This window comes from Triticum aestivum, chromosome 2B (genome assembly GCF_018294505.1).
Source record: "Triticum aestivum cultivar Chinese Spring chromosome 2B, IWGSC CS RefSeq v2.1, whole genome shotgun sequence".
Lineage (NCBI taxonomy): Eukaryota > Viridiplantae > Streptophyta > Magnoliopsida > Poales > Poaceae > Triticum > Triticum aestivum.
The window spans coordinates 498,472,110-498,485,987 of record NC_057798.1 but is presented as its reverse complement, the minus strand read 5'-3'; positions in this window follow the sequence as shown (position 1 = coordinate 498,485,987).

The window sequence follows — 13,878 nt, the reverse complement described above, 5'->3', positions numbered from 1 at the left end:
GCCGAACTGGTTCTAGAACTTGACATGAGCGTGCAAATACGGTGCTAGTTCAATCAACAGACATATAATGCCCTAACGTGGCATCATAAATGCTTGAACTTGACATGAGCATGCAAATACGAGGCTAGTTCAATCAACAGACGTATAATGCCCTAACGTGGCACCGTAAATGTGTCACTCTCACTAGTGGGCCCGACATGTCAGCACATAATGCCCTAACGTGGCACCGTAAATGTGTCACTCTCACTAGTGGGCCCGACATGTTATCACAAAGGGAAAATTAACATTAAAATTGTAGATGATGGCACTCGAACTTGCGATGTAGCGCGAGCAAAACGACTGCACAAGCAACCGCGCCATTAACTTTCTTGTGTCCAATAGCGATAAAAACTTCATGTCCTGTGTAGGCACACGTTCGTGGCTTTTAAATGGGCTGCAGTCAGTGTAGCCTAATTTGTAAATTATAATCACATTAGAAAAAGTTAAAATTTGAATATTCATGTGTTATAACTATTATACTTACATATAAAATAACTTACATAAAAAGCGTTCATGTAATTTTTAAAAATATAAACTTACCTATTTAACACAGTTAGTAAATACAGTACAAAACTGTAATTGTTTAGTAAATGTAAAAAAGTACCTCATGGCTTATATTTAAATTATACAAAATTATTAATACAAATATTTGATTAATATTCACTTGTGATAACTTTCGCTTGTGGTATATATTCTTAATTTCTATATAATTAAAATCTAGTCACATGTAAATATTTATAGCATAAATTTTTAAATAATTATGAAAAATTTAAATTATAAAAAATTCTTAAGCAACAAACATATGAATTAGAAAATTGTGCATATGATTATTCAAATGTTGATATAATTAAATAATAATGATTATTTATTATCTTTATAAAAATAATTATTAGACATTATACAAACATCTTTATAAATAGTTATACTATTATATTTAATGTTTTGTTTCAAAAATAATACGTCAATAATTTTTAAAATACTTGAACATTTTACTAATATGTTTTTGTGTAGCTATAATATTTATAACACACGAATGTTTGAACTTTATTTTATTACTATCATTTTAATTTAATACTTTTTAAAAATACTAAAAATCTGTAAAAAAGCTAGTATGTACAAGATGGTCCGCATAAACTGCATCCCATTTAAGTATACGAGTGTATTGGTTTCCAATATACAGTATCATTATTCATACTTAAAATCGAAACATCACTAGTGTAGTGGTTACCGTCGGGGTTCTGCTAGCGCGACGACGCATGTTCAAATCCAGGCGGCGACAATTTTTATCATTTATTTTTCCTTTATTCTAACATATGGGGCTCACTTGTCATAGAGATAGAGACGTATATAAAGCAAGCCAACTGTTGGAAGTGGGTTTCACGTCATGTGTGCATGTTAATTAATATACAATGCCATGTCAACGCATTGTACTCTACCGATGTCACCGTATTTGTATGCTCGTGCCAAGTTCTAGAATCAGTTTGGCGTATTTTTCATGTTCATGCACTAAAGTGAACATCGAGGACAAGTTTAAGCACCACTCGTTATATTACCTTTTTTTAAAACAAAAACAAAACTTTATAGATTAGCGGTGCACAGGCAAATCGCCGAAAGCACATTCAGCCACTGAGGGCGGTACATTGTTCTCCCACTCCATACACTCATTCGGTAGACAAGTACTACCAATGTGAGCAAGCTCATTCGTAACAGAATTTACATTCCGGCTGCAAGCACGCACAATATCACTATGCTTGGCAAACCTTAGTTTCAGCTGAAACTTAATGTCCTCTATGACTACATCGCACGGTGAGGAATCCACCTTCTGGAGGTCCAACGCATCAGCAAGTACTCCACGAGTCCTTCTCGAAGATTACTCGAAGTACACCCAGGTCTGATGCTAGTGCAACCACCGCCCCCATTGCATTTAGCTCAGCTTGAAACGCATCCTGAGTGTGCTCCTGTCTCCCTGCTCACGCAGTGATGATTTAACCGTCAAAATCACGGACGGCCACACCCCATCCACTAAAGCTGAGTGAAGGCTCCATCTAGATTGACCTTTAGCTCTGTTAAGAATAGAATAGTTGCTATTAATTAAACTAATTAGGATTAAGTTAATTGTTAGATAGGCTTGGGAACCAAGCAACCATGTACTTCTTTGGCTCTCAAAGCAACTATGTAATTCTTTGGCTCTCAAGTAATTATGTGTCTACTTGACTACCAAGCACCATGTGTACTTTCGCCTGGGTATAAATTGTTGGGGAACGTAGTAATTTCAAAAAAATTCCTACGCACACGCAAGATCATGGTGATGCATAACAACGAGAGGGGGAGTGTATCTTCATACCCTTGAAGATCGCTAAGCGGAAGCGTTTATCAACGCGGTTGATGTAGTCGTACGTCTTCACGATCCGACCGATCCAAGTACCGAACGCACGGCACCTCCGAGTTCTGCACACGTTCAGCTCGATGACGTCCTCGCCTTCTCGATCCAGCAAGACGGGCGAAGTAGTAGATGAGTTCCGGCAGCACGACGGCGTGGTGACGGTGTTGGTGAAGAACAATCTCCGCAGGGCTTCGCATAAGCACTACGGAAACTATGACGGAGGATAAACTAGAGGGGACGGGGTTGCCGGCACACGGCTTGGTGTTTCTTGATGTGTCTTTGGTGCTAGCTCTGCCCCTCTATTTATATGTTGAGCCTTGGGGTCGAAACTTGGAGTAAAAGCCTCCACAAAGTAGGTTTCACCCGAAAGGCAAGAGTCCTTCTCGGACTCCAGGGCCAGACGCCAGGGTTCTCGGCGTCTGGACCCAGACGCCAGGGACCCTGGCGTCTGGCCCCTGGACTCCGCAAAACTTCCTTTTGCGCTTTTCAAAAACCTTGTGGGCTTTCCCCTTTGGCCCAAATAACGTGTTCTCGTACCCAAACATTTCGGGAAACATCCGGAACCCCTTCCGGTGAATTCCGGAACTCTTCCGGAGATCAAACACTATTATCCCATATATCAAACTTTATCTCCGGACCATTCCGGAGTTCCTCGTCATGTCCATGATCTCATCCATGACTCCGAACAACATTCGGTTACCAACATACATAACTCATATAATACTATATCGTTAACGAAACGTTAAGCGTGCGGACCCTACGGGTTCGAGAACTATGTAGACATGACCTAGAACTTCATTATTGCCTCTAGGGCATATTTCCTTCAGTCTCCCACTTGCACTAGAGTCAATAATCTAGTTCACATCATCATGTGATTCAACACCAATATTCACATCTGTATGTGATTAATACCCATAGTTCACATGGTCATGTGATCAACACCCAAAGGGTTTACTAGAGTCAATAATCTAGTTCACATCGCTATGTGATTAACACCCAAAGAGTACTAAGGTATGATCATGTTTTGCTCGTGAGAGAAGTTTAGTCTACGGGTCTATCACATTCAGAGCCGTATGTATTTTGTAAATATTCTATGTCTACAATGCTCTGCATGGAGCTACTCTAGCTAATTGCTCCCACTTTTAATATGTATCCAGATTGAGACTTAGAGTTATCTGGATCGGTGTAAAAGCTTGCACCGATGTAACTTTTTACGACGGGCTCTTTTATCACCTTCATAATGGAGAAGTATTTCCTTGGTCCTCACTAAGGATATTATTGACCGCTGTCCGGTGATCTACTATTAGATCAAAATTGTATTCCTTTGCCAAACACAGAGCAAGGTATACAATAGGTCTGGTTCACAGCACAGCATACTTTATAGAACCTATGACTGAGGCATAGGGAATGATTTCTCTTTCTCTTTCTATTTTCTGCCATAGTCGGGTTTTGAGTCTTACTCAACTTCACACCTTGCAACACAGGCAAGAACTCTTTCTTTGACTGTTCCATTTTGAACTACTTCAAAAAATTTATTAAGGTATGTACTCATTGAAAAACTTATCAAGCGTCTTGATCTATCTATATAGATCTTGATGCTCAATGTGTAAGCAGCTTCATCGAGGTCTTTCTTTGAAAAACTTCTTTTCAAACACTCCTTTATGCTTTCCAGAAAATTCTACATCATTTCCAATTAATAATAAGTCATTCACATATACTTATCGGAAATGCTGTAGTGTTCCCACTCACTTTCTTGTAAATACAGGTCTTTCCAAAAGTCCGTATAAAACCATATGCTTTGATCAACTCATCAAAGCATATATTCCAACTTCGAGATGCTTGCACCAGTCTATAGATGGATCGCTGGAGCTTGCACATTTTGTTAGCAGTTTTAGGATTGACAAAACCTTCTGGTTGTATCATATACAACTCTTCTTTAATAAATCCATTAAGGAATGTAGTTTTGACATCCATTTGGCAAATTTCATAAAATGTGGCAATTGCTAACATGATTCGGACAAACTTTTAAGCATCGATACGAGTGAGAAAATCTCATTGTATTCAACACCTTGAACTTTGTCAAAAACCTTTTTCGACAATTCTAGCTTTGTAGATAGTAACACTACTATTAGGGTCCGTCTTCCTCTTGAAGATCCATTTATTTTCTATGGCTTGTCGATCATCAGGCAAGTCCACCAAAGTCCACACTTTGTTCTCATACATGGATCCCATCTCAGATTTCATGGCCTCAAACCATTTTGCGAAATCTGGGATCATCATCGCTTCCTCATAGTTCGTAGGTTTATCATGGTCTAGTAACATGACTTTCAGAATAGGATTACCGTACTACTCTGGTGCGGACCATACTCTGGAAGACCTACGAGGTTCTGTAGTAACTTGAACTGAAGTTTCATGATCATCATCATTAACTTCCTCACTAATTGGTGTAGGAATCACTGGAACTGATTTCTGTGATGAACTACTTTCCAATAAGGGAGAAGGTACAATTACCTCATCAAGTTCTACTTTCCTCCCACTCACTTCTTTCGAGAGAAACTCCTTCTCTAGAAAGGATCCATTTTTAGCAATGAATATCTTGTCTTCGGATCTGTGATAGAAGGTGTACCCAACAGTTTCCTTTAGGTATTCTATGAAGACGCACTTCTCCGATTTGGGTTTGAGCTTATCAGGATGAAACTTTTTCACATAAGCATCGTAGCCCTAAACTTTAAGAAACGACAACTTGGGTTTCTTGCTAAACCACAGTTCATATAGTGTCGTCTCAATGGATTTAGATGGTGCCCTTTTAACGTGAATGCAGTTGTCTCTAATGCATAACCCCAAAACAATAATGGTAAATCAATAAGAGACATCATAGATCGCACCATATCCAATAAAGTGCAGTTACGACATTCGGACACACCATAATGTTGTGGTGTTCCAGGTGGCGTGAGCTGTGAAACTATTCCACATTGTTTTAATTGAAGACCAAACTCGTAACTCAAATATTCGTCTCCGCGATCAGATCGCAGGAACTTTATTTTCTTGTTACGATGATTTTTCCACTTCACTCTGAAATTCTGTGAACCTTTCAATTATTTCAGACTTATGTTTCATCAAGTAGATATACCCATATCTGCTCAAATCATCTTGTGAAGGTCAGAAAATAACGATACTTGCCACAAGCATCAACACTCACTGGATCGCATACATCGGTATGTATTATTTCCAATAAGTCAGTAGCTTGTTCCATTGTTCCGGAGAACGGACTTTTAGTCATCTTGCCCAAAAGGCACGGTTCGCAAGCATCAAATGATTCATAACCAAGTGATTCCGAAAATCCATCTTTATGGAGTTTCTTCATGCGCTTTACACCGATATGACCCAAACGGCAGTGCCACAAATAAGTTGCACTATCATTATTAACTTTGTATCTTTTGGCATCAATATTATGAATGTGTATATCACTACGATCGAGATCCAACAAACTATTTTCATTGGGTGTATGACCATTTGAAGGTTTTATTCATGTAAACAGAACAACAATTATTCTCTGATTTTAAATGAATAAACATATTGCAATAAACATGATCAAATCATATTCATGCTCAACGCAAACACCAAATAACATTTATTTAGGTTTAACACTAATCCCGAAAGTATAGGGAGTGTGTGATGATGATCATATCAATCTTGGAACTACTTCCAACACTCATCGTCACTTCCCCTTCAACTAGTCTCTGTTTATTCTGTAACTCCTGTTTCGAGTTACTAATCTTAGCAACCGAACAAGTATCAAATACTCAGGGGCTACTATAAACACTAGTAAGGCACACATCAATAACATGTATATCAAATATACCCTTGTTCACTTTGCCATCCTTCTTATCCACCAAATATTCAGGGCATTTCCGCTTCCAGTGACCATTTCCTTTGCAGTGTAAGCACTCAGTTTCAGGCTTTGGTCCAGCTTTGGTCTTCCTCACGGGAGTGACAACTTGTTTGCCATTCCACTTGAAGTTTCCCTTTCTTTCCCTTTGCCCTTTTCTTGAAACTAGTGGTTTTGTCAATCATCAACACTTGATGCTCTTTCTTGATTTCTACCTTCGTCGATTTTGACATCACGAAGAGCTCGGGAATCGTTTTCGTCATCCCTTGCATACTATAGTTCATCACGAAGTTCTAGTAACTTGGTGATGGTGACTAGAGAATTCTGTCAATCACTATCTTATCTGGAAGGTTAACTCCCACTTGATTCAAGCGATTGAAGTACTCAGACAATCTGAGCACCTGCTCACTAGTTGAGCGATTCTCCTCCATCTTTTAGCTATAGAACTTGTTGGAGACTTAATATCTCTCAACTCGGGTATTTGCTTGAAATATCAACTTCAATTCCTGGAACATCTCATATGGTCCATGACGTTCAAAACATCTTTGAAGTCCCGATTCTAAGCTGTTAATCATGGTGCACTAAACTATCAAGTAGTCATCATATTGAGCTAGCCAAACGTTCATAACGTCTGCATCTGCTCCTGCAATAGGTCTGTTACCTAGCAGTGCATTAAGGACATAATTCTTCTGTGCAGCAATGAGGATAAACCTCAGATCACGGATCCAATCCGCATCATTGCTACTAACATCTTTCAACACAATTTTCTCTAGGAACATATCAAAATAAACATATGAAAGCAACAACGCAAGCTATCGATCTACAACATAATTTGCAAAATACTACCAGGACTAAGTTCATGATAAATTAAAGTTCAATTAATCATATTACTAAAGAACTCCCACTTAGATAGACATCCCTCTAATCTTCTAAGTGATTACGTGATCCATATCAACTACACCATGTCCGACCGTCACGTGAGATGGAGTAGTTTCAACGGTGAACATCAATATGTTGATCATATCTACTATATGATTCACGCTCGACCTTTCGGTCTCCGTGTTCCGAGGCCATATCTGTTATATGCTAGGCTCGTCAAGTTTAACCTGAGTATTCCGCGTGTGCAACTATTTTGCACCCGTTGTATTTGAACGTAGAGCCTATCACACCCGATCATCACGTGGTGTCTCAGCACGAAGAACTTTCGCAATGGTGCATACTCAGGGAGAACACTTCTTGATAATTTAGTGAGAGATCATCTTAAAATGCTACCATCAATCAAAGCAAGATAAGATGCATAAAGGATAAACATCACATGTAATCAATATAAGTGATATGATATGGCCATCATCATCTTGTGCTTGTGATCTCCATCTTCGAAGCACCGTCCTGATCACCATCGTCACCGGCACGACACTTTGATCTCCATCGTAGCATCGTTGTTGTTATGCCATCTATTGCTTCTATGACTATCGCTACCGCTTAGTGATAAAGTAAAGCAATTACAGGGCGTTTCATTTCATACAATAAAGCAACAACCATATGGCTAATGCCAGTTGCCGATAACTTCGGTTACAAAACATGATCATCTCATACAATAAAATATAGCATCACGTCTTGACCATATCACATCACAACATGCCCTGCAAAAACAAGTTAGACGTCCTCTACTTTGTTGTTGCAAATTTTACGTGGCTGCTACGGGCTTAGCAAGAACCGTTCTTACCTACGCATCAAAACCACAACGATAGTTCGTCAAGTTAGTGTTGTTTTAATCTTTGCAAGGACCGGGCGTAGCCACAGTCGGTTCAACTAAAGTGAGAGAGACAGACACCCGCCAGTCACCTTTAAGCACGAGTGCTCGTAACGGTGAAACCAGTCTCGCGTAAGCATACGTGTAATGTCGGTCCGGGCTGCTTCATCTCACAATACCGCTGGACCAAAGTATGACATGCTCGTAAGCAGTATGACTTGTATCGCCCACAACTCACTTGTGTTCTACTCGTGCATATGACATCTACGCATAAAACCTGGCTCGGATGCCACTGTTGGGAAACGTAGTAATTTCAAAAAAATTCCTATGCACACGCAAGATCATGGTGAAGCATAACAATGAGAGGGGGAGTGTATCTTCATACCCTTGAACATCGCTAAGCGGAAGCGTTTATCAACGCGGTTGATGTAGTCGTACATCTTCATGATCCGACCGATCCAAGTACCGAACGCACGACACCTCCGAGTTCTGCACACGTTCAGCTCGATGACGTCCTCGCCTTCTTGATCCAGCAAGACGGGCGAAGTAGTAGATGAGTTCCGGCAGCACGACGGCGTGGTGACGGTGTTGATGAAGAACAATCTCCGCAGGGCTTCGCCTAAGCACTACGGAAACTATGACGGATGATAAACTAGAGGGGACGGGGTTGCCGGCACACAGCTTGGTGTTTCTTGATGTGTCTTTGGTGCTAGCCCTGCCCCTCTATTTATATGTTGAGCCTTAGGGTCGAAACTTGGAGTAAAAGCCTCCACAAAGTAGGTTTCACCCGAAAGGCAAGAGTCCTTCTCGGACTCCAGGGCCAGACGCCAGGGTTCCCGGCGTCTGGACCCAGACGCCAGGGACCCTGGCGTCTGGCCCCTGGACTCCGCAAAACTTCCTTTTGCGCTTTCCAAAAACCTTGTGGGCTTTCCCCTTTGGCCCAAATAACGTGTTCTCGTACCCAAACATTTCGGGAAACATCCGGAACCCCTTCCGGTGAATTCCGGAACTCTTCCGGAGATCAAACACTATTATCCCATATATCAAACTTTATCTCCGGACCATTTCGGAGTTCCTCGTCATGTCCATGATCTCATCCGTGACTCCGAACAACATTCGGTTACCAATATACATAACTCATATAATACTATATCGTCAACAAAACGTTAAGCGTGCGGACCCTACGGGTTCGAGAACTATGTAGACATGACCTAGAACTTGTTTCCGATCAATAACCAATAGCGGAACCTGGATGCCCATATTGGCTCCCACATATTCTATGAAGATCTTTATCGGTCAAACCGCATAACAACATACTTTGTTCCCTTTGTCATCGGTATGTTACTTGCCCGAGATTTGATCGTCGATATCCAATACCTAGTTCAATCTCGTTACCGGCAAGTCTCTTTACTCGTTACGTAATACATCATTCCGTAACTAACTCATTAGCTACATTGCTTGCAAGGCTTATAGTGATGTGCATTACCGAGAGGGCCCAGAGATACCTCTCCGACAATCGGAGTGACAAAACCTAATCTCGAAATACGCCAACCCAACATGTACCTTCGGAGACACCTGTAGTACTCCTTTATAATCACCCAATTACATTGTGACGTTTTGTAGCACCCAAAGTGTTCCTCCGGTAAACGGGAGTTGCATAATCTCATAGTTACAGGAACATGTATAAGTCATGAAGAAAGCAATAGCAACATACTAAACGATCAAGTGCTAGGCTAACGGAATGGGTCATGTCAATCACATCATTCTCCTAATGATGTGATCCCGTTAATCAAATGACAACACATGTCTATGGTTAGGAAACATAACCATCTTTGATTAATGAGCTAGTCAAGTAGAGGCATACTAGTGACGTTATGTTTGTCTATGTATTCACACATGTACCATGTTTCCGGTTAATACAATTCTAGCATGAATAATAAACATTTATCATGATATGAGGAAATAAATAATAACTTCATTATTGCCTCTAGGGCATATTTCCTTCATAAATATCCCTTCTATCATCAATAAAGATTGACGGGTCATCTTTCATTCAACGCTCTCGTTCTTTACTTCTGCTTCAAACACGTTATCAGTCACGCTAGCCTTTACCAAGAGCGTAAAAGCTAACAGCAAAGACGAGATGTTCCTCGTACAAATGGGAAAACTAATAAGAGATTTGACAATTTGATCTTGTCTTCTTGCACTGAATTTATAATCTAACATTGGTTTGTTCATCTCCTGTATGTATATGCACTTACGCGAATCTCACTGAGAATTGATCAATCATGAACCAGAAGAGAAGAAGTACCAGTACGTTCCCCATTTTCCTTTTCTTCCATTGAAGCACAGGACCACGCAGCTGCTGTCATTGTACTTCATCCACATCGCGGAGGCATTTCTTCTAATTGCAACAGTGACGCCCAGCGCGGCAAGGCCTCGATCTCAACGACACACCCTAACAACCGGAGGCAGCACCAGCCTCCATCCCGAAGCGCACAGCGGCCCTCGGCCCTGTCGCTATCCTCCCGTCCCGGCGCAGTTCCAAGCAACGACCTGTAACGCCCCGGATATAACTTTCCATATTCGTAACTCCAACTCTTGCGTTTTTCGAAGATGCGATATGATATTTCCTTCGTGGTCGAGTTTTTGTTTTCATTGTGCATTTGGTTCATGTCATGCATTTCATCTCATGGCATCATGTGCATTGCATCGGCATGTTTTCATAAAAACTCTTAGCCCATTCGTAGTTGTCGTGTTCCCCTTGCCTCCTTTGACCGTTCCGAGACCAATCGGGTTTTCACTTCCCTCTTGACTGTGACCACCTAACCTCTCTTGCCAGCTCGCAGCCCCCTCGCGCGCGCGTCCGAGCCTGCCCCAAACCCGACCCGCTCAGTCATCACCGACGGATCCGTATCATCCCCTAACATCTCTAAAATATCTCTGTTTTCTTATTTGGACTCCCTAGCCTATTTTTCCCGATCGTCTGATTTTAATCGGAGGGACAGATTAACCCCTGCCCTAATCCCTACCTATATAAATAGAGCAACCCTAAAATATAGGGGAGTTGTCCCATCCTCCGAATCCCTCCACCGCCACCTACCTGCCTTCTCTCCCTCGGGATCCTCCTGATCCAGTTCCACCTGAGACCAATCGCAGCCTCCTTCTTCCTCGATCTCCCCTGCCACCCAGTCCCGTCGATCCATCCATCCATCAATCCCCACCAACCAGAGATCCCCACAGCCCTCCTCGACCAGCAGCAACCAGGAGCTCGAGCTCCTTCTCCCAAGCTCGCGCGCCCGGGAAAACGCACGAGGCTGTGCCTCCTTGTCCCCGCGCCTCTGCCTCGCCGGTGGTTGCCGGCCACCCAAGCAGCAGCAGCAGTACGGAGCGCCGCCCTCCACCCCGCTTCCAGCCGGTGCTTGATCCAGTTTGCGATTGAGGACACAACCTTGAGCGCCCGAGACCACCTCCGACCCGCGCCTCCTCTGGATTCCCTCATCCCCTGTTTCTCCTCCCTTCGCTGCGCTCTCTCCCTCTCACTTCTCTCTCTGTTGCCTCCACAGGACACCATGGCCGGCCTCTTCTCTCGATCCGTCGCCGCACCTTCGTCTCCTTCAAGCAGCAGCACCGCCCGACCATGGATGCCGCCATGGCGCCTTAGCCTCCTCAAGCCCATTCCTGGCTAGATCCAGACGCCCAAGACCTCGCCGCCCTTTCGCCCCGCTCGCCGGAGCTCTGCTCGCCTCCTTTGCTTCGCCCTTGCGCGAGGAGGACGACCCAGCACCAAGTTCCTCTTCGACCCCCCCTGCGAACCCCGTCGCCACCTCATTCTGCCACCGCCAGCGACTAGCAGGTTCCGTCGCCGCCCTCCTTCCCTGCCTCCTCTGCTTTCTGCTCTCTCTCTCACACGTAGTCCTCTCTCCCTGTCACCGTCGTCTTCAGCAGCTCCTGACGAGGATGGCGCCCTCCTGTCCATCTCGAGCGCCAAGTCCCTCGCATCTGCCAGATCCTACCCGGCGTCGCCGTCCATCTTCCTCGCCGGAGTGCCCCGTCTTGGTTTGCCTCGACCCGACTCCTACCTTCTCTGCAACCTGGATGAGCTTTGCTCGTCGTGGTCGTGGTCGTGTTGACCGCGCCCTGCCTCTCCAAGCCGCAGCCAGCGCCAGGCCTCCCTCTGCTTCCAATCGGGCCTCAGCCCATGGGTGAGGCCACACCCCAGCGCCCCCTCCTCTGTTTTTTCTCCTGTTGGGCCAGCTTGTTTCATCCCGTTAAGTTTTTTTTCCTGTCCAGCGATTTTAGTAATTATCCAGTGTATTACAGTTTTATAGATTTGCAGAAAAACCCTCTTGCTTCATGCATTTAATAACTCATGAACCGTGCATCGGATTAAAATGTTTTATATATGTAAAATGCTTAGAATTTTGTGTAGATTAATAATATGCCACTTTCATCCATGTTTAAAATGTTGTTTGTTTAAATTTGTTTAAATGCCATGTTAAAATGATTTATTTCATAACTAATTAACCGTAGCTCCGAATTTAATAAACTTTATATGTGAATGGGGTGAAAAAATGCATAGTTTAACATGGTGGCATTACTTTGCATGTTTAACAACAATAAAATATGTTTTAGGGCAGAACAGTACCAAATCTAAAATATGCATATGGGGTTTTTCCGGAATTGTTGTTTGTTGTTCCAGCCTCATTTAAACTTGCCTAAATAGTTAGTTTACTTATACTTCACCTCTTGCCATGTTAACCAACATTTAATATTGATGAGTAGCATAACGAGAGAGAACTAAATAATGGAATGAGCTCCACTTAACTTGTAGTTTTGTTTGTTGCACTTTGCCATGCCATGCCTCTTTAAACCGGACATGCATCATACTTGGTTGCGCATCATGCCATGTTTATGTGATGGTTGTTTACTATGTTCCTTGCTTCTTTCCGGTGTTGCTTCTTAGTCCCGGTAACGTTGCGATTGAGAGGACCCGATCGACTACGTCTGTTTGTCTTCTTCATGGGCCTCATTCTTCTTCCTTGCGGGATTTCAGGCAAGATGACCGTCACCTTGGATCTCATTACTATCATTGCTATGCTAGTTGCTTCGTTCTATCACTATGCTGCGCTACCTATCACTTGTTCTTCAAGCCTCCCAAATTTCCATGTCAGCCTCTGACCTTTACACCCTTCCTAGCAAACCATTGTTTGGCTAAGTTACCGCTTTGCTTAGCCCCTCTTATAGCGTTACTAGTTGCAGGTGAAGTTGAAGATTGCTCCATGGTGGACATGATTATGTTGGGATATCACAATATCTCTTATTTAATTAATGCATCTATATACTTGGTAAAGGGTGGAAGACTCGGCCTTATGCCTGGTGTTTTGTTCCACCCTTGCCGCCCTAGTTTCCGTCATACCAGTGTTATGTTCCCGGATTTTGCGTTCCTTACGCGGTTGGGTGATTTATGGGACCCCTTGACAGTTTGCTTTGAATAAAACTCCTCCAGCAAGGCCCAACCTTGGTTTTACCATTTGCTTCACCACCACCTATACCCTTCCCTTGGGTCGGCCAACCCGAGGGTCATCTTTATTTTAGCCCCTCCGGGCCAATGCTTGTCTAAGTGTTGGTACGAACCGAGCAGACTGCGGGGCCCCCTTGGGGAAACTCGAGGTCTGGTTTTACTCGTAGGATGTCTCATCCGGTGTTGCCCTGAGAACGAGATATGTGCAGCTCCTATCGGGATTGTCGGTGCATCGGGCGGCTTTGCTGGTCTTGTTTTACCATTGTCAAAATGTCTTGTAAACCGAGATT